We start from the raw sequence: 23,758 nt of genomic DNA, 5'->3' as shown, positions 1-23,758 counted from the left end.
CTTTACCTTAAACCTCCACGGGGATTGTAAAATTAATGACAGCTGGTTTTCAGTGGTTGTGAACAGCAGTAAAGTCCAGTTACAGGGCTCAGGGCTTCTTCCTTACAGAAACAGCAACAGTGCCCCAGCATGAGGACAGGGATGACAGGATCCATCCCACACCTATTCCCTTTGAAAGAGACATCAAACTGTTGAATAATCACCATGTGGTGAAAGTTGCTTTGAGGTGTTTGATAGCCAGCAAAGCACTCTTGTTTACTGGTCAGCTTTCATTTTTATGGCATGTTAGATTAAATGGCATTTTTACCAAGCTCAAATATTTTCTCCAAGTCTTTAGTAGTAAGGAAAACTCAACTTGAAAAGCACATTCAGTTCTTTCTAGTATTTGAATTTCTTTGCCTATTGCATAAATTACAGGCCTAATGCACTCCTTTTACTCCCACATGTAAATTATATTGAAATTCAGTCTGTCTTCTCCAACCCTGAATTTGTTAATCACTTGGACACTGCCACAGCCATGAAACCATGAGCCTGCCACAATTCTTTCTTGTAGCCTCACACTTTTTATTCAAGCACTCTCCTATAGCATGCACTTCCATGTTGCCACATTACATAAAGTCCTGGCTCAGTTTTGGCTTGACTCCTTTACTCAGCCATGAGACAGGATTTTAATTATTATTTTTAAGATGCTCAGCTTTTTGTAAACTATAGGGGGAGATGTTTGCTCATCAGGTTTTTTTCCCAATGTGAAGCACTCATTTTTGTTGGAAAAAAAACCAAACTAGCCAACATTTTTCTGTCTGTCCAATGAAAGAACACCCTCATTGCCAAAGGGAGAATGAGGGAGAGGGAGTGCTCTGGTTTTTGTTTCAGTTTCAAGATGTTTGACTTCTTTTTGCAGAGGGGTAGCTAGTCTGCTTTTCACTTTATTATTGTTTTGTTTTGCTACAATTTATATAGCTGCTACATAATTAATACAAAATCATTTGTTTAATAAAAAACTACATAACTCTATAAAGAGAATAAGGGATTTGGGATCAAATACAAAAATAGGTAAACCAATTCCTTAATTTTCTAACCTTATAGCAACATTATTCCCTTTACAGAGAATTTTCTCTCATGTCATATGTGGTATTTTAGAATCAGTGAAGGTGACTTATTTCTAAAGGAAAAAAAATCTTTTTTTCTAAGCCTTTTCCTGCTTTACAGTTGCCTGTGTTGTAGCAGCCTGGAGGGAAGGTGCTGGGGCTGGAGCCTGCACAGAACACAGTCACTTCAGGCTCCTGTTTTATAACACTTCAAAATTACATCATTTCAGAAAAATAGTTTTGATGTCATGTGAATGTGCTCTTCAGAGAGTAAATTAAATGGGTTATAACTGTCTTCCCTAGTGAATTTATGGCGTGGGGAATTTCAGGTCAGCTCAGTCGACTGCCTCATTTTTCAAAGCGTTTCACTGTGGGCTCTACATTTTCAGTTAAACTGTTGCTATTTAAAAAGATGACTTCCATGTCATTTGCAAAACATGTAGAAGCTGGAGGCAATTCAGCATTTTGACACTCTTAATTAACTGATGGCCTGTCATGAAAGTAGGTTGTAATTAAATGATATAGTAATTTTGGCCGTGTTGCCTTCCAAACTATTTTTATATCTCAGCAGAATAATTCAGGTGGTGACATCATGTCAGTATATGTGCTTCTCCCTCCTCAATGCCTGCTCAGGAACTGTTACTCATAGTTTGAAATAGCTTTAAGAAAATAAATTCCAACCAGTTCTTGGTGAAAAAGGAAATAGAAATTTTAAAAATTTCCTGTCACAGACTGTGGCCTGTTATCCTGTTGGGTCTGTGAAGATGACTTGTAATATGTGACAACCTATGTGTCTTGTGAAAGAGACTCACATGTTCAGGGTTTCTAGGGGAATCTGGATGGGTTATGAATGAAAAATGGTGGGAGGAAAAGGTAATTTTGATGGCTACAAAGCCTGAGCCTTGGGATGCTGGTAATTATTTGAGTATGATTGTATTTGGATTTGGTCCCAAAGCACTTTTGTCTAATGAAGATTATGCTGTCTTCAACTGGAGGGGTGGATGTTGAAATGGGAGTGCTTTTATGGATAAGCAAACAGTTTTATGGAGGTATTCCAGGATGGACATGTCCCTAACACAGCCTGACAGTGCTACTGTTCAGAAATGAGTGGGATTTGTCAGGAGCCAGTAATACCCACTGCATTTTGAGCCAGGTTCTTTTGATGTCCATTTTCTGATGTGCTGCCCTGGGGAAATCTGCCATCTATTCATCTCTTCAATCCTTTAATAACATCCCTTGTGCCAGGAACATCATAATGCTGAATGCCGTGACTGAGACGTTACTATGAATATGCTGAAGATCCTTGCTTGGTGTACGATGAAACAATCTTTGGGGAATAAGTGAAACAAAAGAGTGTGTAGGATATCCTTTAATTCAATGAAGAATGTGGGTGGAGAAGTAATTGAAATGAACAAGATGCTTTGGATTTTCGTTAATGCCTTGAATACTTCAGGGTGTACTTAAAGCTTTGTGTGTGTGTGTGTGAACCGTTTCACTGCTCAAAGAACTGATGAAAGCAGGAGCCCATGTTTTTAACTATTCTTTACCTGCCCCCCATCACAGCTTTTCCCTGAGATATGAGCACTGTATTCCCTGTGGCAGTTCTGATAGAGGAGATAGAACCCTACAGAGAATTTTAGGCCTGGCAGCCACCTGCTGCTGAAAGCTTCTGCAGCGGCTGCCTTCCCTCTCCTTGCCCTCAGCAGTGGCAGCTATTTCTGGCTCTCCCCTACAGCAGTGACCAGTTGCCTCAGTCAAGTGTGGTTAAATTTGAGCAACATATTCCTGAGTTATTTAAGAAACAAAGATGTGCCTGCAATCTGCAGCACAGGTGTGTGAGCCTTTCTCCTTTGAAAGACATCCTCCAATATTCTGTGCACAAAGGACGGTGGTTTTGATGCCCACTGCACCCCCTGTCATTAAGGAGAAGTAGGGAGGAAAAGACCAACAACAGATAAGCCAAGAAAGTGTTGCAAAAGTGAGGCCTGCTGGATTCTTTCAAGAATAAAATCCCTTTTGGTGGAGTTCGACTCAATCACAGCTTGAATGATTTAATTACCAGAAACCAAAGCCTGAGAGTCCTGTATGTCCATGCATAGCAGCCATTCATCTATCTCCAGTGCAACAAAGAAGGGAAATGCTTCAGATAACAATGAGCCAACTGCATCTATCACTTCCTTTCAAGTAAGTTTCAGTTCCTCCCTAAAGAAAACTCAGCTCTTCCTTTGAATCTAGAAAGACCTAAAGAATTCATGTGTACATGTTAGATCAAATCCTTCACAAAAGCTTTAAAAAAACCAAAAAACCTCCAGTAACTGTAGACTGAAGGTTTATACTTTTGTTTATTTACATCCTCAGAAAAAAGGCCCCTCAAACAACAAAACCAACCAGACTGGAAATGTGCAGCTGCATGGTCACAGACAAGTTGACAATGCTACACTTGGCCTGAAAATTTTGTCTGAAATGTATTTCCTACCTCAAACAGAAAAGATGAGCTTCATGGAAGATGTGTGCCCTCGCTGCTGCTGCTGTCCTTCACCCTCTGCCTTCTCTCTGCATCCTCCCTCCTCCTACTGAGACTGGCAGCTTTCCCTCTCCTCCCTCAGTTCACAGACCTGCGGATCTGGAGGATCAGTGAAAGAAATAATGAGAAAAAATGATATTATAGCATTGCCCAGGGCCCGGGGCTGCACACCAATGTCTGTGAGGCACAGAGATGGGATGTGTCCCTGTTTGCTGTGCTCTTCCAGCACAGGCTATACAAGGAGTCAGATGTACCATTTTTTGACCTTCATGTGTTTATTTTGTCTGTGTTCCCACCTTGGACTTTGATTTCTATTTAGGCACCCTCCACACAAGCACAGAACAGCAGAGCTTCTCTAACTCAGTGACACAGCCCCTTCACCTCTGCCCATAACCCTCACCCTGCCAGCAGGGACAGGGCTGAGGGATTCAAAACTGAAAATGACACCATGTAAAGATGCAGAGAAACTTGTGGTTTAAAGATAAATTGAAAACATCATAATCTTTACAGAAGAAGGATAAGGAGGTATATAGCAGAAATAAATAGAACTGAGGGTTATTTAGAGAACAGTTTTTCCTATATGAGGGGAAAAAAGGGTATCATGTCAAATTGTGCAGCAGAACATTTACATCTGCAGAATGAAAATATTTCCATGGACAATTAGTGCATGGAACTCACTGTTACAAGACATCACAGAGTAAAACAGAATTTAAAATGATCAGATGTTTTTCTTTGTAAAATGTGTTTATATAAGTACAATGATGAACAGATTGATTTGATTTGAGTACTGAATTTGTAAAAAATTCTAACAGCTTTTTTGGTCATAGAATATAGTTATGCTGGAAGAAATGAAAGAAAAGGCACATCAAAAGATATCACTTCAAAAGTCATAATAATGAGATATTTAATAATAGCAATGTTGATGTGATTTTTCAATTTGCAACAGTTTTATTTTGCACTGTATGTAATTAAAATCAAATCAAGTTTGAATTGCAGTGTTTTGATTTCTCTAAAATTCCTTTTTCCCTAGAATTTTCCTTGCATCTGAAGAGCCGACACTCAAGGGAGTGGGTTTCTGTTCACAAAAACAGTCATTCAAAAATCCTCCACAAAACATCTTCTGTGCTACTGTTTGCTGCTGGAATTCCTCTCTGCCAGTGTCTGCTGGGGTTTGCTCCCAGCCAGCATGCTGCATGAGCCCTTCTTCTAGGAGTGAGTGCCCCAAGCATGTTCACTGGAGCCCACACAAATGCCTGAGATGTTATTTGTGACATTCTAAGCTCCATTGTAGGGCCATTTCTGGTTTAGGTTTAAAAATCACCTGTTCTTCACCACTGTGCTTTTTTATTGTCTGTGAGGTGTAGAAATTTTGGTGGTGCATATGGAAAAGTGTGTAGGGCTGTCAACAACTCTGAAACTTCTTTATAGAAGTTGTGAGATATTTTTTATAGGGTTATGCTGGGCTCTCCCTCCTCACCAATATATCATACTTAAGGCAGGTTTTTTAAGACCAAACTGGCATGAATTATGACTTTTATCCAAACAATGAGAATCTCAAGTCTCCTACCATCCACCATCCTCTGGCACAGCTCCAACATTGTTCCTGGAGTACTGTCAGCCTTAAAAGAATTTTATATGACTGAAGAAATTAAACAGTAGCACATTCCAGGAATACCCCAATACACATGGGATAAGTTGTAATATCAGAAGTTGTACAATTCCAGGCCAAACTCTTATATGCATTTTTTGGTGATAACAAGCATCTTGTTTAATCCTCACAGGGCAACAAGCAGGTTTCAGCTATCTGTAAAATACTTTCAGATCTTCAAATGGAAAATACATATCTGTCAGCATTTTAGGGAGATGAAGTTCTGTAGCTGGAGTAAATGTTTCAAACTCTTATTCATTTTTGAATCTCAAAGTTCTTTTCTCTCAGTGAACCAGAAAGCACATATTTAGGTGGTGATTTCATCTCTTCCAAATGATGGCTTTTCATGTAATCATCATAATAACCTTTCCCATAGGGGACTCTCAAAGTGGTTTCACAGACCTTCCTAAGGACTCATGGAAAACTTAATCATGCTATAGATATAACTACTTTTACTGCACACAGGGAGAGGGGATCAGGGGGATTAAATGTCACTCAGCAAGGCAGCAAAGAGTTGAACAAGAACCTGTTTCTCCTGATTCCAGATCCTGGCAGTTTTTTTGTTACTAAGCACAGACGTGTTCATCTGGAACAGCCTCACAAATACATGAACCCCAGGAGTATTCACTAAAGCCACTTCCAGCTTCTGGCCAGAACAGGAATGTAATCAAAAAGGTACTTAAGCATTTCCAGGGCTTCTAAATACAGATGAATAACAAAATAAACAATAAGAATTAAATGATCCAGTTGTTTATTTGAACTACTAAATCCTGTAATTTGACTTCTTGCTTAGCAGAGGCTTTCTAATTACCTGAGTATCAGATCTCACGCTCAAATACCGACTCCAAATAACAACCCTTGAAAAGCTGTCCTGTGAGTATGAGAGAGTTTGCACATGGATTTGTGTCTTCACCCTCTCATCTCTTCCTTGCACTAACCTCAGCCCTGCCATGACCAGGATGACCCTGCTACCACAATAACTTCAGCTCCCTCCACATTCTCTGCAAGGCCAGGGCACTGACTGACAAACTGGCTGCTGTCACACCGAGTAAGGACCAGCAGAGCTGGACTTGCTTTGGATCAGCCCCTCTGTGTCTGGCCATGGACTGACACAAAAATTGTAAGAACTAAATTTCCTTTGATACTTATCACTTTTTCAGCTGCGGCACAAATTGGCCAAGAGGTCCTAAAGATACAGGAAAAAGGGAGAGGGAAAGAAAGGCAAACAATTTAATTGAATAAGTGCTATTTCTTTATGAAGTTTAGTGTGATAATCTCAAATAATGGGTGCCAGAGGGAGAAAAAGTGAAGAAAATTGAGATGTCCTTGAAGTCCAAAGCCCTTGCTCAAGATCCTCATAGAGGTTTAAAACAGATACAGACAGAGATCTCTTAGAGCCTCTAGGCCAGTGTCTGGTATATGGACAGATAAACGATGGATGTTTCAAGATTTAGCCCGTACAGACAATAAAGAAGTTATACCCCTTTTAAAGGCATGACCTATTGAGTTTACTGTGGAAAAGGATTAACACACAATCTTTCTATCTTTCTTTTTTTTCTTTCTTTCTTTCTTTTTTTTTTTTTTTTTAACTCCTAAGGAGACACGGAAGATTTAAAATTTAAACTGGAGAAAATAAGAACAGGTATTCAGTATGGAATGACTCTAAAGTGACTCACACGATGAGATGGTGACCCAGCAGGCCTTTTTCCTTCCAGGAGATTAAGTCCTATCTGGTGGAAAATGCATCATAGATTAATTAAGTGCCCATGTATTAGTGGCTTTATCGTATGACTCACTAATACTGAGTTAACCTTAATATAGGATTCTGAGAATCTTAAGCCAAGGATTTTATTGATTCACATTGTTCTGGTGCAGGTTGTACTTGAGTTTAATGGATTAAGACTGCACAGAATTTAGAAAAAAATCAAAGATTCAAGGCTGATGAGGTAATCAAAACGTAAAACGACAGACCTCACCGGAGCTGGGCCAGCCCCTCGGCCACTAGAGGGCAAAGCCACAGCACTGCAGTCGGCAGCGCCGTCTGCTCGCCTCTCTCCGAGGGTGTTATCAGCGAGGGCGTTTATTTTACAACATAAACTGGTTACATGATCACTAAGCCCTTCACTAGGAACGGCATTAGTAATGAATACTTACAGTATTGTTTCTGTCAGTGTGGCATACAGGCAGTTATTAACAACTGTGCAGGAAAAAGCCAACATTTTCTTCTGTGGAGCAGTGAATAAAAGCTTCAGTCAGTGAAGAGGTTTGGACTCTTGGGCTCACAGCACAGGCCTTTCCTACTTGAGACCTTGCACATCACTAGAAGCCTGAGCATTTGTATCAGGAACTATGCTGGGAAAGTAATGAACATTTTGCTGCAAGGTTTCCTAGTTTTTTGATGGTACCAGATCAGACTGAGAGACCCCTGAATGTTTCAATGACAGATTTTGGAGATGTCCAGATCCTTATGTACAATCCCCCACCCAAGTCAGCCTTTGACCTTCTAATATTAAGAATTCTTGATCTCTCCACTGGTTCTTGCCCTCTCCTGTGCAATGCATGTTATCAAGCATCTATTCACTGTTCACACTAAATTTCCCACTGCACTTTTCAGAGATCAGGTGTGGGTCAGCCTTGGTGTGGACCTGAGCATCTGCTTGGCACAGGATCACTGTGCTGTCTGTGACAGTGGCCAGAAGCAGATGCCAAAGGAAGAGTTTAGTAGCAGGATAATCATACAGTCACACTTGTCAGGAGTAACCTCCCAGCTTCCAGCAATGTATGTCTCAGGCTTCCTGAGTGAGAAAAGTTATCTTGGCATGCAATATGCTTCAAAGGCTTTGCCTTCTGTGAACGAGTCCACCCATCCCTTCAACCACTGTAAACATTGCCATCCCCACGGCTGCTCCCATCATGTGCTGAACAGCACATGAGCTGTGTCAGATGATGCTGAAAGGGATGACAGGTTGTTACTTCTTAGTGCCCTAGGAAATCAACTTCTGCATAGACAAGCAGCCAGAATCCACAGCTACAGACACAGACTTCTACCTCCTGGGGAGCAGACTTACAGGACTGAACTCCTGCTTCTGTTAAAATTCAGTTTTTACGACCCCCTGATTTTGACATTCCCAGTGCTGGGAAATCCAGCTTGTCCTGTCCTAAACTGTCTTGGTGATTAATTACCTTCCCTGGTAGATGAATATATCTGCATACACTCACTGAATCTTGGAAGTCCTTAAAACCTGTGATTGAGTCACCCCTTCACCTTCTTTTATGACACTAAAATAGATTGAACCTTTTCACTTCCAGTCTAAATCATTCTTATTGATCTTCTGTGAACCACCTCTTTTTCAGCTTCTATTAAGGAATTAAGGAATTAGGGTATCAGACTTCAGGAGCAGTGGAAGTAGTACCAGAAAAATAAATACAGAAATCTTTCTATATTCTCCTGTTTATAAACCAAATAATTGCATTATCCTTGTGGCTACAGCACCACACCACACCACCTGCTTATTTTGGTCTGATCATATGTGATGATTCTTGAGGTTTTTGAGTATTAACTTGTATTCACTCCCTCTATTCCTTGGTGCATGTTTTTACATTTGGCTGTACAGAAATGCACATTGGTTGTTATCAAGCTGTCTCAGCTACTTTGCAGCATGACTTGTTATTTATGAATCCCTATTGCTTACATCACTTGTAAGGTCTTTAAGTAACGATTTTATGTTTTTCTTAAAACCATTAATATCAGTACAATGCAGAGCTAATTGCCATAGGATGCAGAAACACATTCTTTGATGATAACTTTTTATTTCCCCACTTTGTAACTGTCAGTTAGATAAGTGCTGTGATGAGTCGGTATCATTTTGGCTTCCTAATTAAAATGCTGCAAGTTACCAGAACAAATATTTTGCAGACCTACTTACCTTCATCAACCAAAATTGTAATGCCATTTTAAAAATCAAATTATTTGCACAAGATTTATTTTCCACATTAATTTGCATTTATTGTGTTTCCACTCTTTAATTGTTTTTTAATCAAGTAATGTAGATAATGTCCCATTTTATTACCCAGAATTCTTGTCAGTCTGGCAGGTTGTAATTACCTTGGTCACCTTGTTTACCCTTTTAAATTATTGGTGCAATATTTCATCCAGTCTTCTGGAACTTTAACAGTGTTCCAAGATTTATTGAAAATCAACATTAATGGTCTAAAGATACTCTGTGCCAGTGCTTTTAAAACTTTTGGATGCAAGTTACCTGAAACTGCTGATAGCCAACTTCATTAGCTTGTGTTTAACATCCTTCTCAGTGCTTGTTGTAATGGAATGTATTTCATCATCATCATCATCATCATCATCATCATCTGATATTTGTGTATCATATGGCTCTTCCCCAAAACCAGACCAGGAATAGTTATTGAGTTTTTCTGCTTTTCCTACACTGTTGTTAACCATTCCTCTATTTCTACCTAGGAACAGAGTGAAGCCACTTCCTTTTTCCCAGGTTTCTGCAAAATCCTTTTATTTATCCTTCACTCTGTTGTTCAAAGATTACTCTGGCATCATTTTGAAACTCTAGAATTCCCTGGAACTCCTAGATCCCAGCATACACACCTTGTTACGCATATCTTTGTATTGACCCTGTAACTTTGTGCTGCTTTCTGCAACCAGGGCACCTCAGAGGTTCCCCTCACCTTTCTAACTGTGGTCCTCTTACCCCTTTTCCCATCTCCTGCCTTTTGAAAATCAGGGTATCCTCTTCTTTCTGCTCTCCTTTAAGCTTTTCCTTTGTAGCTTCTCATAAAGAGCTGGGGAAAAGTGGCAAAATACTTGGGAAAAGAGGTGGCAAGCTTAATAGGAAGCTGTCATATGGGACGGTACCAGGCACCATTTCTTATGACAATGCTGTGGAGTCTCACAGATATGGAAAATCTGCAGATACATTTTGGAGAGTTTGTAACTTGGACTCCTGTGCCAAGTGAAAGGTCTTCTCTTACATGTCTTACAGCCTTGCTGTGGCTTGGGATCAAAATTATTGGTATGGTTTGCACACAGTGTTTCTCACTATCAATATTGAAATGTTTTCTCTTCTAGCAGAGGGAGCACATTGAGGACACAGGATGGGCAATCTCCTGCTCTAAGCTCAGGTGTCTGGCACCACAACTGCCTGGAGCAGCACCTGGAGTTTGTGGAGTTTGCTGCTCCTCTAGATACATCTTCATTAGGAACAAGTCATGTGGCATCCAGGATACCCAGGAGGGATGGGGAATGAGACCATGTCCCATCACCTTAACTCACAGCCATGATTCCCATCGCTCCTAACTCCTGCTTTGCATGCTTTCATGTGACAGCCTTCTTGCAAAACAGCCAGTTATGATACCCTTCAGGAAAAGCCTCTCTGTGTTTGGTGAGAAGACATCCCAATGAAGGGCTGTATCCAGAGGAATAAAAGTAAAACAAAATTAGGGTAGCAATGTGCCTCTGTGAGACATTCGTAGATGGCAAAGCTATGCTCTTGCATGCATTTGGCCAGAGGTTACAGAGTGTTACACCACTCACTCTTTAATTAATTTCCCTTTTTTTTTTTTTTTTTTGGTCAGGCATATTATATTTATCAGTCTGAGGTGTTTCATGAGAACCATTTTGAGGACTGTAACTGTGTATTGCACCAATCTTAACCTCTCATCTGTGCATCATAAGCATGACAACACTAATTGCTAAAGAGATAGCAAGTTGGGGTTAACCAGAAATGCTTTATGGAAGAAAATAAATTCCATCTCCATTAATATGCTACTCCCAGCAATGATGGATGAGCATTTTTTATCTCCTCAGCTATTTGCCCATGGATTGATGATTCAGTTGATTGGGAGTATCTCATATTTTTCACTTGAAAAGCACATAGTTCCACCAGAATCAATGAATAAACATTAAGTGCTTCCCTTTCATTTCAAGCGGGATGGGCTGATGCTCTTGGAGCAAGGAGGCCTAGATTTTATCAGCGGGGCTCATCACACTGCATTCAGCGACATATGTAGGAAGTTAATGGAGAAGCCCAACCTGCTGGAAAGTGAGAAGGCCTGGGAAGAGGGAATGGCCGTGCAACTGCATTAGCACCACCACACTCACCTTTCCCTTCTTCCTGGGCCGACACGGCACTGCTGCGGCTGGGAGGTCACAAACCTGCACAAAGGTGAGGGGACAGCGACAGCGACTCCTTCCCATTCCCCTGGCACCAAGCGAGCCTTCCCTGAGGGGGAACCGAGGTGACGGGTTCGTGAGGCGAGGGGTTCGTGAGGCGAAGGGTTCGTGAGGCGAGGGGTTCGTGAGGCGAGGGGTTCCTGAGGCGAGGGGTGGGGCGTTCCTGAGGCGAGGAGTGAGGGGTTCCTGAGGTGAGGGGTTCGTGAGGCACCGGGCGCTGCCCCCCGGCCGGGGCTGCTGTGCCGGTTCGCAGCCCGGGCCCGGCCGCCCCCCGCTCCCGCCGGATCGCGGCACACGGGCAGGGACATTTCCCGGAGTTCCCGAGCGCCCCAGCCAGGCGAGCGGTCCCGCTCGCGGCATGGGCGGCCCCTGGGGAGAGAACGGGTGAGACTCCGGAGCAGTGGCACGGTTTGGTGTACGCTGTCACCTCGCCATCGCGGCTCCTGTGCGGAACCAGCGCGTTTGTTGTTGTTTGGTGGGTGTGGGGTTGTTTGTTTTGGATTTGTTTTCTTGTTATTTTTCTTTTTTTGTGTGTGTGTTGTGGGTTGGTTTTTTTGGGTTTTTTTTTTTTTTTAATTTCTGGAAGCCTGTTTGCTGAGGATTGAACGTGCCTGCCAGCGGGAGGCTCCGAGCCTCGCACCTCTTGGGGCGGCCGAGGGCGTCCCGCAGGATGGTGTGTCCGTCTCTGACTGTGGGGACACTCAACATGAAATGGCGAAATAACACGTGTGCGACTCCCAGCCGCCAATCCTTCTGACCACGTTTTGTGGAGTGATCACGCTACACACACTGCAGCCGGTGCCCGGAGGCGCGTCCCTCGGCCGCGGGGCACCGGCAGCGCCCGGTGGCGGCGGTGGGTGCCCGGTGCCGCCCCCCGGCTCTGTGTGTGTGTGGCCGCGGGCTCGGCGGATCCCGCCGGCCGCCCGGTGCAGGGGGTGCCGCTGCGGACCCCGGGGCCCGGTGCGGGGGTACCGGCGCGGACCGCGGGGCGGGGGCGCGGCAGCTCCGCGCCGCCTCCCCGGCGGTGCCGCAGTGCCGTGCGCTGCCACCGGGGCCGGGAAGGGGGCGCTGCTGCCGGGCGCTGCGGCGGCCTTGGCCGCGGAGGCAGCGAGCGAGCCCGGCTGGCGGCGGCGAGGGCGCGCCGGCCCCCAGCGCTCCCGGGGCGGACCCGGGGGATCCCCCTCGCCATGCAGACCCGGCGGCGCCTGCTGCCTCCCGAGGTGAGTGAGCGGCGTCCGGCGCGCCGCCCGCGGGCCCGGCAGGCCGGGGTGCCCCGCTCCCCAGGCCCCTGCCGCCCGCAGCGAGGCCCCGCGGGCGGGCGGGCGGCGAGGGCTCCGGCGCCTCGCTGGAGCCGCCGTATCGCCGACAGCGCCCTGGGCCTGCCCGCTCCGGGCGCCCCCCGGCCCCGCCGCCCTTGTGTTCCGCGCACACCAGCGGGGAGGCAGCGCTCGCCCCGCAGCCCTCCCCGGTGGCCGCCGTGGTTCTCCGAGCCCCCTCCCCGCCGTTCTCCCTCCGTCCCCGGGTGTCCGGGCTGGGTGACCCGCTCGCCCGGGGCACCTTTCTCGCCGCGGCGGCGATCCTGGGGATGGGGCAGGAGCCGCTGCTCCCCCCGGGACGCCGCGGGTGCCGGCGCGGGGCAGGGCGAGGTTGTGCCCGGGCAGCCGCGGCTGCCGGCCCGGCCGGGGGAGGATCCTGCTCGCATCTCGTGCCCTTTTTATGGCCCGATCTCCGCTCTCTCCCCGGGCAGGGAGTGTTACTTGCTCATCGCGATGTGTAACAAGTCACTCCTGCAATGGTGGTAGTGGTGGAGGGGGATGGGGAGAGCGGGCGGGATGCGTTTTATAACATCTCTAATTACGTGAAATTGTGGTCATGTCTCACTCTAAGAATAACTGGCACTCTTGACATGTCTGACTTTTTGCAGAGGTGGACTAGTTTCTTGCTCATAAATGTTATGGTTAAATAGGTGCCTATGGCAGAGCATGGCTCAAGAAATGTTTTTATCTTCTTAACCAGACAGGGAAACAAATAGAATATAGAAATTGATGTTTTCGTGTTAATGATCTTCTTTATTAATAGACAGGATATCCCTTATTATTTTATGACAGAGGTTTTTCAGAGGGTGTCATTTTTTAACACATATTTTAATTCAGTTCAGATATTAAAAGTTAACTTAATTCTATCAGTCTTCTTATTAAGTGTGGTTGTCTCAGAATAGAATTTCTGAATAACACTGCCCTCAGTTTTTGGGTCCAGACTGAACCCAACCAGGAGGAGCTGTGTAAAAATAAATAAAATAGCAATAATAAAAGAGATGCTCTAACTGAATAAAACCTTTTATTTTCTTTGGGCAGCATTTAACAGATTAGGCAAGGCTTTAAAACATTGTAATTAACTTCTACTACCAAGTAAGTTTTGACTGCATGGAACAAATCCAGATTTTAGAATACACCTTCAGTGGTTCAAACATCCAAATCCTTTGTTACTGCCTGAACTCTCCGTGTGCTTCTTTTTATAAAGTTACAGCATGTGATGCAAAATGAGAACAGTCTCCTTGACCCAAGAGAGACAAATTTAAAAAACTCTTCAGAGGTTTGGGGAATCTGAAATGGAAGCTGAAGAAGGGTCTAAAATTTCAAACAAGCCTCCTTCTCTAATTGGAGCCCTGGTCAGCCCTGAAGAAGTTACAGTGTTCTGACACACTGTGATTTATTTGCACTGCTTTATGGTGCCTCCTTTAGTGTGTGAGAAAGGAAGAAACCCACCCCAGAACTGCCCTGCTGACTCCTGGTGTTGGGTGTTATTTTTGTGTGTTAGCTTTGAGTCAGTTACGAGGCTGGGGATTAAATACTTTCAAACACACACTCATTGCAGGATCTGAGGCCTGGGGCTAAGGCTGAGATGAAATACAGTTTTTTTAGCTTGGCATAAAGTCTGGCTGTGATTGTCTCAGGGAACAAAGGTAGAGACTGAACAAAGATGCAGTATTAAAACTTGTGGCCAAAGAATGATAAGCTTTTAATATCTCTTGTACTCTGTCCACTTGCTGTGCCAGCTTTGGCAGAAAACAGCTTGCTTGTTTTTCAATTTACAGGCTATCTATAGAAAATTACCTGGAAATTACTTTGCTAAAGTATTAGAGTGGCCTTTTGCTTTTGAATACAAATTGGCCAAAAAGAGGTTTTGGGAAGAAGTTGTGTGTTCCTGTTTTGTTAATCAGAAAAATGTTTTTATATACTGGGGTGAGAATCTTCCCAATAAAAATGATTTTCTTAACCAAAAATCAGTTGAGGAATGATAGTTTCAGTGCACAGTTAGTCTGTGTGCTGGTGAATCTGTGATCTTTTCCAGAGCACTGTTGTAAGACGCCAGTATAATCACAGGCTTCTTTGAAAGTGTTATATAAAGGCTAATGTTTATTTTTGTAATGTGATTGAGATTAAAGAAATTGAAAGGTGGCCTGTTTATGGTTCTATTTGTGATTCTTTAGGAGACTTGGACTTTTAAATGGACAGAAATGTGAACTAATATGCTTGGTTTTCCCTCCTGTTATTTCTCTGAAGCATTGAGAAAGGTACAATGGTGCTGTAAGTGACAAAGCTTTTTCTGTTGATAAGCAATAGAAAGTCAAAAGTAAATGGCTGAAAGTAACTGAAAGTATTAAGGTTTAGCTGATAGAGACAGCTTTTGCTTCTCTATTAGCTAGAAGTGTTGGCTGTATCTTGTAATACTGGGAAAATTGTGTCAATTAATGCAGATGGATAGGAAGATATAAAATATATATCAAGGATCCTTCATTGACATAGTAGTTTTTACTTGAATTGGAATTCAGGAAAAATAGAATTCAGGATATATATATATAACTTTTTGGACTATAATGGCTAGAACAAAGCATACTATATATAGTTATAAAAAATAGCACACTGAAAAATCTGTGATAAAAGTAATTGACCTTTATCATAATGCAAACAAATATAATTTATATGTAAAGAATAGTTATTTGTCTTATCTCTATAAATAATTTTATTTTTACATACAAGTTAAGTACATTCCTACTTACTATTTGTTTGGCTGAGTTTCACTTTAGCTGCTATTCAGGCTGCCATAGCACACAGGTAGAACAGGAAAAATACTTTTAAGGTGAATTTATATGTATTCTTTCACTGAATAATTCCAGTCTGGTTTATTACTGGATTATTCCATCAGTAATTGTATTACTGCAAGAGACAAGCAGAGATGGCTAATACTGGTTATTTCTTTTTCAGAAATAACAGCCCTCCAAGTAGTATATCAGCATCAAATAGGCTTAACATGAGTGGCAGAGGAAATCCATAAAGTGTCACTTAAACGATTTTAAAGGTAGTTACTAGAGAAATCTAATTAATTTAAAAACAGGTTGAAGGCAAGCAGTGCATGGCCAGGAACTTCAGTGTGTCCACAGAGGGTAAATTACTCCTTCCCTATTCTTTCAGCCAGATCTGCTCAAGGGAGAGGGAATGTAAAGCAGCAAGTCCAGTCAGCTGAGATCTGCACAGACATAGTTCTGTTACAGTTAAAAAAAAAAAAGGCAAAAAAGAAAAAAAAAAAGGTGATAAACTATGTGAAAAACAGGTGTGGAGTTACAACCTGTAGGTGCTGTGTGTTTAGGAAGTGTGGAGCTGGAGTGCTCTCTGAAGAGCTTGTGTGATATCTTCAGTCTGAGGATAAACTAAGGCAAGAGTGTTAGTTATGAAGGCCAGGGAAAAGAGTGCTTTAGGAAACTTCAACATTGTTTTGTTTTCACGTGAAATTTGATCATTTGGAAATGTCAATATGCAGCAGTGTGGCCGTGTGTTATGCTTTGAAGTTTTGGTGTTGATATATTGAACTTTTCACAGGTTTTGTCCCCAGTGTACACTGAGCAAAGGAAAACGTGGACTTGAGTGCTGGATTTCCACTTGCATTGTTTTTTTGTTTGTCTCTATGTTTCTTGAGTAGAAATGATCAGCTTTCATATGGAATTACTTGCAGATAATGCTAATAGCTATGCCTCTCTGTGTCTTGTCTCTCTGTTCTATATAGAATATATAAATATCTTTTGTCTTGCTTGCTATGTGTGTTAATATTGTTAATGCTACACCTCTGATATTTTGATGGCAAATGAAGTTACAAACCCATGTGTGAATCAGTGGGATATTTGTATCAGTTGCTTAGGGGAATACAGTGAAGGTGCGGAAACATTCCAGTAAGTTCTGCTGGGATTCTCTAGGTTTGTCTGTCAAGAATTTTATTGCATGCTGCTTGTTTCCTATACTTCTTCCCCTTCCCCTTTTAATATCCACAGGAAGCTTGATGAACTTTTGTTTTTAAGAGCTTGATGGCATAGTGGAGTTGAGTAGGGCTTTGCATTTGGAAATGGTACTGCCTGATCACAATTTTTTCAAGCGCTGTTTTGTTGGATTTCTGTTGCAGTTTGGCTCCAGCATAGTGCCAGAGGTGGAAAGCTTTTCCATGGAGGCTTGAGGCATCAGCTGGTGCTTTAGCCAGTGCTCCTGAACCCCGTGTAGGGGATGGTTTTGGATGTAAAGCAATGCAGTAAATGTGCCTTTGCTGGTATCTTCCTGGTTTTTGGTCTGACTTGAGCTGAACTGATGCTTGCAGTAGTTACAAAAAAGCACCCGTGTACACAAAGTACATACAAAAACATGGAAGAAGTGTTTCTTCTACTGCTACTTTCTGTGTGGGAAAATGTTATAGAATTCAGTTTGATAGCTATTTTAGGGCTGTTTCCCTGCTATTCTTCATTAGAGGAATTGGGCACGATCAAAGATGCCTGAAGTGCTTTGTACCTTGCTTGAGCTGAGAAGATCCCTTGTCCAGTTAAGAGCTAGAAAAGAAAGGCTATATACCAAATTATTACCATGCTGACTGGTAGTGTTTCAGAATTTTCCTTATTGTACTGCAATTTTGCAGAAGAGGATTTTTTTTTGTAAGTAAAATGGTAGCTGAGAGGAACTTATAATTTCTCTTCCTAGTGTACAAAGAATCCAGAGGACATTTCCTATCAGGTGATAAATTGAAATTAGGCCATCCTTGGGTCAGAGATTCATGTGTGCTCTATCAATTACAGAAGAGCTCTAGCTGCTCTAGTAGTACTTAACAGCCTTCTGGATTCTTGCAGCTTTAAAAAATACTGTAATTGGAAAATTTTCATTGACTTCTACAATATACTGGAACCTTTTCTAATAAATAATGGAGCTCAAACTTTATACATGTTTTGGGTACAACATTTCTATTTCACTCCAAGTTTATAATTTTATTTAGGGAAGTAATATGGGTGAAATACTTTAGCAGATTCATGATTCTCAATGGAAGAACATACAGTGGTACTTTTTTCCAAAAAGTAGTGTGATGCACTTAAAAGAAGTTGGTAAATGTTCAGTGAAAGAAGAAGATCAAAGAGCTTTCAAAATCACATAATACCTTCTTTATCTGTGAATGACACTGACTATTAGGGGAGCTTTTCTTGTTTCCAGGTTCAGTTTTGTTGTGTCAAAACTCTGCTTTGAACTCAGTGCACATGTTGTCTTACCTGTTTGCACTCTGAGTGTGAGGTGGAAGATTGACTTAGGAACACTAAAATAAAGACCAAGACATTGGAAACGATGATTTTATGGTCTATGTCGTTACTATAAATTAAAGAAAAATTGGCAAATACATGACTATGCATGAAATTTATTGCTTAACCAGTTGGCCAGTCAGATAATTGGAAGTTTTTAAGATGCTACATGACAAAAATTGTAGATATTTTCAGACCTGTGTTTTGTTTCTCAGTTATTGCTTACTGTGCTTCTCTTGCATTTCTTTTAACCCAGCCAATAAAATTATCTCCTCTGTTTCCTTCTTCAACAACTTATTTTTTTTTCCCTTCTCTCATGTTTTGAATTGTTAGATTTTAAGAGGAAGGTTGAAGACTGTTGTCAATAATAGTAAAATACAGGTCCTGGTTTCTGAGGATGTGGATTCCTCTGGTGTGTGTTGTGCACAGACCTCATTCTGATCTTGGGTGTGCCACACATTCAATATCTCTGAGGTGCACTTTGGTGATGAGTGTGGGGGTGAAGGTAAACCATGCCTCAGTCATCTGCTAAAGGTGCCTGGCAGAATTAAATTTGTATTCCCACTTCAAGTTCTGCAGCTCCTAGCTTTGCATATCAATTTAAACCAAATGAAATTAATCTTGTTTCTCTGCCAGGTCTGGAAGTGCAGTGAGTGAAGAGGTGCAATTTGGTTTTTCTGCAGGTGTTGTAGAGAGGCAAAGGCAAGTGGGCTGCTGTGGTTTATTGCAGAAGAGAGGTGGATAACTGTGCTGGTGATTCTTAAATAAGGGTGCTATGAAAGAAAAGTTCATCTTGTGTGTCACTCCCACCAACTTCTGCATAGGGATAGTGCTGACCTGTCTGTCCAGTGCATCGCAGATCCAAGGAGCTTGTTGTCTGACACCATCCAATACTGAGGACAGAGAGCTGGGCTTAATTAACCTGGTGCTCTAAAGAGTTCAGTGATTCTTGGATTGAGTCAGTGCAGTGTGCTGGAACCAGTAATAAAGGAGCTGAAACACTGGAAATCTGTTCCAGATTCGTTTCTGATGGCCATGACTTACTTTCCACCCATAATTCTTTAGATTTTGTGAAAGATTTTGTAAGTAGCAGGGAATTTGTTCTATAATCTGGAGATGGAGAGAAATATGTTTTGTTTCAAGTTGGAAGATGTTTTGAATGAGTTTATTATAGTATAAATCTTATCTGATGTTATATGTATCCAAATCCTTGAAGATACTATATTAGTAAGCATTTTGTTCCACCATCTGTGGAATGAAAGAATATTGTTTTTCTGTAGATGTAAATCCTTTTTGCCCCACAGTATCTCTTCCCTTCCTTCCCTCTCTGCATTGATCCCATCTTTCTCACATAACACCATAATTCTGAGGATTTTTTCCAGAGCTGTGTGGGTATTGATTGCCCAGCAGGTTGCTGCCAAAATACGTAGAGCAGTTTGCTTTTCCCTTGGAGGGCAGTCACTTGGATTTGTTTTTACTGTGTAGATACACATTTTCATGACAGATAGATATATATTAAAATATGAGCATAAAGAAAATAAATTAACAATATAATCCCATAATCTTATTTGCTGTAAGAGATTAAAGATACAACACATGAGAAATGGCAGCATCTGAATACATAACCAGTGTGTAAGTCCTCTTGTTCATGTTGCTGAGTCTGTGAATGCTGAGTTTTCTTTGTAGGCTGGAGGAGACACAAAAATTACATGGTTAAAATACACCCAGCAAACCAATCTGTCCAATATAATGTTTAATTCCCTATCTGCACTGTAATGCAGCTAAATGAACATTTAATATGAATTGATGTAATGTAAGAGGAAGGTTCCTTCTTTGTCTGTGATTTTTTTTTTCATTTATCTCACAGTTTTTGAAATTGCACATTTTTCTGTGATACTGTAGAAATACATCCTATGGCTTGGAAATAACTTGCTTCTGAGGCTTGTGTTTTATAGAGAAAGGCACAGGTATCTGATTTACACCCTTTTTGGGCTTTTTACTCCAGTATACAGCTGCTGGTTCTGTTTGCCCAGCCACACTGATAGTCCAGCAGGGCATGGTGATTGTCACTGTGTTAGAAAGGTACATTGTAAATGCTGTGTTGGTTAATTCAAAATGAGTATTTAATGGTCTCTTATTTGGTGAACTTGAAAGTACATCCAAAGCCCACTTCTTAGGTTATATTATTAACAGATTACTTTAAATGGCATATATATTGAAACAACCTCTTAGCTGAAACACCAAATTGCATTGATTGTAGTCATTTCATACTGTGTTTTTGTATAAATGATGAAGGCTGCATAAAACCCCAGCATATTTCATGGGTTTCACAGTTCTTTCTTGACTCTTTTATAAATGTAACTTTAAAAGGTTGTTACTTAAGCATCAGTCCACCTGTGTGCTTTTCTGCTTTCAAGTAATTGTATTGGTGTACTGGCTTAATAGCTTCTATATTGTATTTACCTTGGTTTCACTTAGCAAACCACCTGTAAAATGCATTCTAAGCCATCTCTGGAATTTACTCATGGATTTTCTTTTTGTATACTCATGTAGAATGAATGTGGAGCTTATTATAGTGCAAATTAGAAATTGTTTCTTGAGACTCATGGGCAATAGATAAGTGTATATATGCAGTAGATTTGTTCCCTTAATAATTACCCCTTGTGGCTATATTTTTTTTTTTCATTAAGCTTCATTTCTGTACAGATGGCTTTTAAATGTAATTGTACCTTCTAATTTGAGGAGCCATGTAGTAGTGCCTCCTATGTAGTTAACAAAACTTGTCTTCACTAGAGGTTTCAAATACTGAGGTGCTTGAGGGACGTGGTCCTAGATGCTGATTACCCGCTGTGTATGTCAGAAAATGCATTTCAAGCTGCAAGGCTGGGGGTTTAAATGAATTTGTGAAGGAGCTTAATGATGGTCAGTAAGGACCAGGAGGCAGGTTGGCAGTTAGGACAGTGTCTTAGGATATGGCTGTTATTTTAGCCATGTGGGGTTTTTTTTGCTTTTTTGATGGCCAACTCTCTAAAGACTTCCATTTCTGTTTGCAAAGTGAATGTGCCACCATTGCTGTTGGGTTTGCTCCCACTGTTATTTAACCACTCCTGTGGTTAAAAAGGTTATTTACAAATATGTTTATACCAGTAATGAGCAGTTATGTTGGAACATGAGGTTTCTCATGGGGTTTTTTTGTCAGAGAAAGAAGAAAGCTTGGGTAGGGAGAAGGCAAACAGATGCAGGAAGAAGTGAATGGGGAAGGAATGTGAGAGGGGAAGAGGAGCCCTGCAGATGAAGAAAACAGGAGCATGCTACAGGCTAAGAAAGAGGGGTAAAGAGGTGGGGATTCCTGGCTGAGCAGAATCAACCACCCTGTCAGTGGACAAAGGAAGTGGCCAAAGTTTCTCAGTTTTGATCTGTCTGAGTAATGTTTCATCTGAGTTTAGAAGAATTTGGGAGTTCCTAGAACTCTGTAAGTTTTCTGATAACTGTATTAATACTCATAACTCATTAATAAGGAAGGCTGTCAAATGTTTTTGGGTTTTGTCTGTTAAGTCTTTATTTCCTGTGACTGCTAACAGAGATACAGAATTCTGTATCAGTATGTAGTGTTATAACTAAAACTTCCTGGAAACCAAGATAAATTTCAGGTGGATATCCTGATTGCCTCAGTATATCACAGTATATCAGTGAAAAGTGCACTAAATGCAAGTCACTGCCTGTTTCTGGTGGTTGGTGCTCAGTCCCTTCAGTGCTGTTACAAGCATGTTAATGGCCCTCAGCACAGATGAGATGCATGCTCAGAAATAGCAGTTTCAGTACGCACTGTTGCCATGGATTATTGAGTTGTATCGAGTGAGTTACTAGTTACAGATGACTTAAGACATAATGCACTGTGAGCATCAGCAGTGATGTTAGATCATGATCACAGACGTGGGAGGGAACTTTGCTACACTTGACAAGAGTGTTTTATAATGTGTTTGGTGTGATACCAGTATAAAGGTCTACACAAAATGGGAATTAAGTTACCTATAGAAATAATTGCAGGGAGAAGAAAGTATGAGATAAAAATCCATATTTATTTCAGAGATGTATGGTAATCCAGCTTTACATAACTGAGGATTTGAGAAATAGTAACTGGTGTCTATAATTATGATATTTCTTTAAAAGTTACATCAGAATTTAGAAGACAGTTGTGTGACACAGGTATCAGAGATGACCACAGGAGGGTTGGGGACAGAGCCTGTGGATGAAGGTGGTGTTAGTAGCTGCCTGGCTGCTCCAGTGGTCTTTGAAAGTTTTTGCCTTTGGATGGTCCATTCTCTAAAGAACAGCTGAGTGTATAAATTGTGTTGCTTCCAGCAGCTTCTCTCCCCGGTGGGTACAGCTCGGAATTGATGGGCTGGTAAATGGTAGCAAAGCAGTTTTCCTTCTTGCCCATTGTCCTTTTGATCTGTCCCATTCTGATTGTGTGGCAGTTCTGGGTTTTATTATCAGCTTTTGCTCACTGGCACTCAGTGTCAGCCCCTGTGAGCTTTATGAAAATGACAATTCCTTAGGAGTTGTAGGCTTTTGATTAGAGATTCTAGGGGACTTCAGTCAGTTCTTCCCTTGTTGTCCAAGTCTAAGAAAGATCTGAAACAATATTGGGGCTATTTGGGTTTTTTCTTGTTTCTACCCTATACTGGAAGTAAGAAAAATTAATAAAGTATTAGCATTAATCCACTCTGGGATAGAGTGTGCAGCTTTAAATAATTTTATTCTTCAAATGTTTTAAACATCAGAGTCAGAACCTTCTCAAATACTGAAACATAAAAAACATCCCATAAACCTACTTGTTCTATATGTTTAGTTTGTATTTGAATAAAGAGAAATAACAGCTTCAGATCACTATGTTAAATGGATTAATTAAAAAAAACCCCCTATGTTATTACATTGATGACATTACTTGGAACCCATGCACAAATTAAGAAACATGATTTCGTATTAAATTTATGTTTAATGCACTGTGCATTAGCTTTTTGTGGTTTACAGTATTTTAAAATTGGAAGTTGCATGAAACAAAGTGTTACAGAACATTAGATACATAAACAACCACATTTTGAAATGACCTCTACGAGCATATGAGTAAGCTCAGGAAAGGATTTTTCTCTTTTTTTTATTTTTTTATTTTTTCCCCAGCTGTATTCCTCTGGAAAAACTTGCGTGGAAGGCAGCACTGTGGTGTAAACCTATCTATTTGTTCTTCCCCAGAGCAGGGCTGGATCCTTTTCCAGGCATCACAAGCAGTTACATAAGCAGGAGCTGGTTCCTGTCTCCAGGTGCTGAGACCCGGCCCCTGCAGCAGGCTGAGGCTGCTTGGCAAGGCTGGCCTTTGTGTCAGGAAAACAAATCAATTGCTTTCTCCTTGAAATAGTAAAGAAAGGGTAGGAAGTGGAATTTTATTTCTACTGTAAATGGTTATAAAGCAGGTGTCCTTTTCAGTTGAGCTGCTTTTATTTTCTGGAGCACAAAGGTTGATAATGCTGCTGTAGTTTGTCTTGTCTCTCCTTACTTTTGACTGTGATACTTCCTATAATGCTGCTTTGAAGTCGCTGCTCTTTTGCCTGCCTTACTGCTGCTCAGGCATGTGTGAATGTCTCCTTATGGAAACTTGGCTGGAGACAAAAGTGGAAGTAATGGCTTTAAAATGGCATGGGGC

General features: G+C 41.6%; 1 protein-coding gene across 1 annotated transcript in view; it reads left to right on the top strand.

Annotated features, from left to right (window-relative positions):
• Positions 1 to 12,584: 12,584 nt before the first annotated feature.
• Positions 12,585 to 23,758, top strand: part of ZFYVE9 (zinc finger FYVE-type containing 9) — a 55,855-nt gene continuing 44,681 nt past the window's right edge. Inside the window, exon 1 of the mRNA XM_033066867.2 lies at positions 12,585 to 12,679. The gene's annotated coding sequence lies outside the window, so the exon portion shown is untranslated. The remainder of the gene's footprint in view (positions 12,680 to 23,758) is intronic.

This window comes from Catharus ustulatus, chromosome 9 (assembly GCF_009819885.2).
Source record: "Catharus ustulatus isolate bCatUst1 chromosome 9, bCatUst1.pri.v2, whole genome shotgun sequence".
NCBI lineage: Eukaryota > Metazoa > Chordata > Aves > Passeriformes > Turdidae > Catharus > Catharus ustulatus.
The sequence above is the reverse complement of the archived record's forward strand: the minus strand, read 5'-3'. Positions and strand labels throughout refer to the sequence as shown.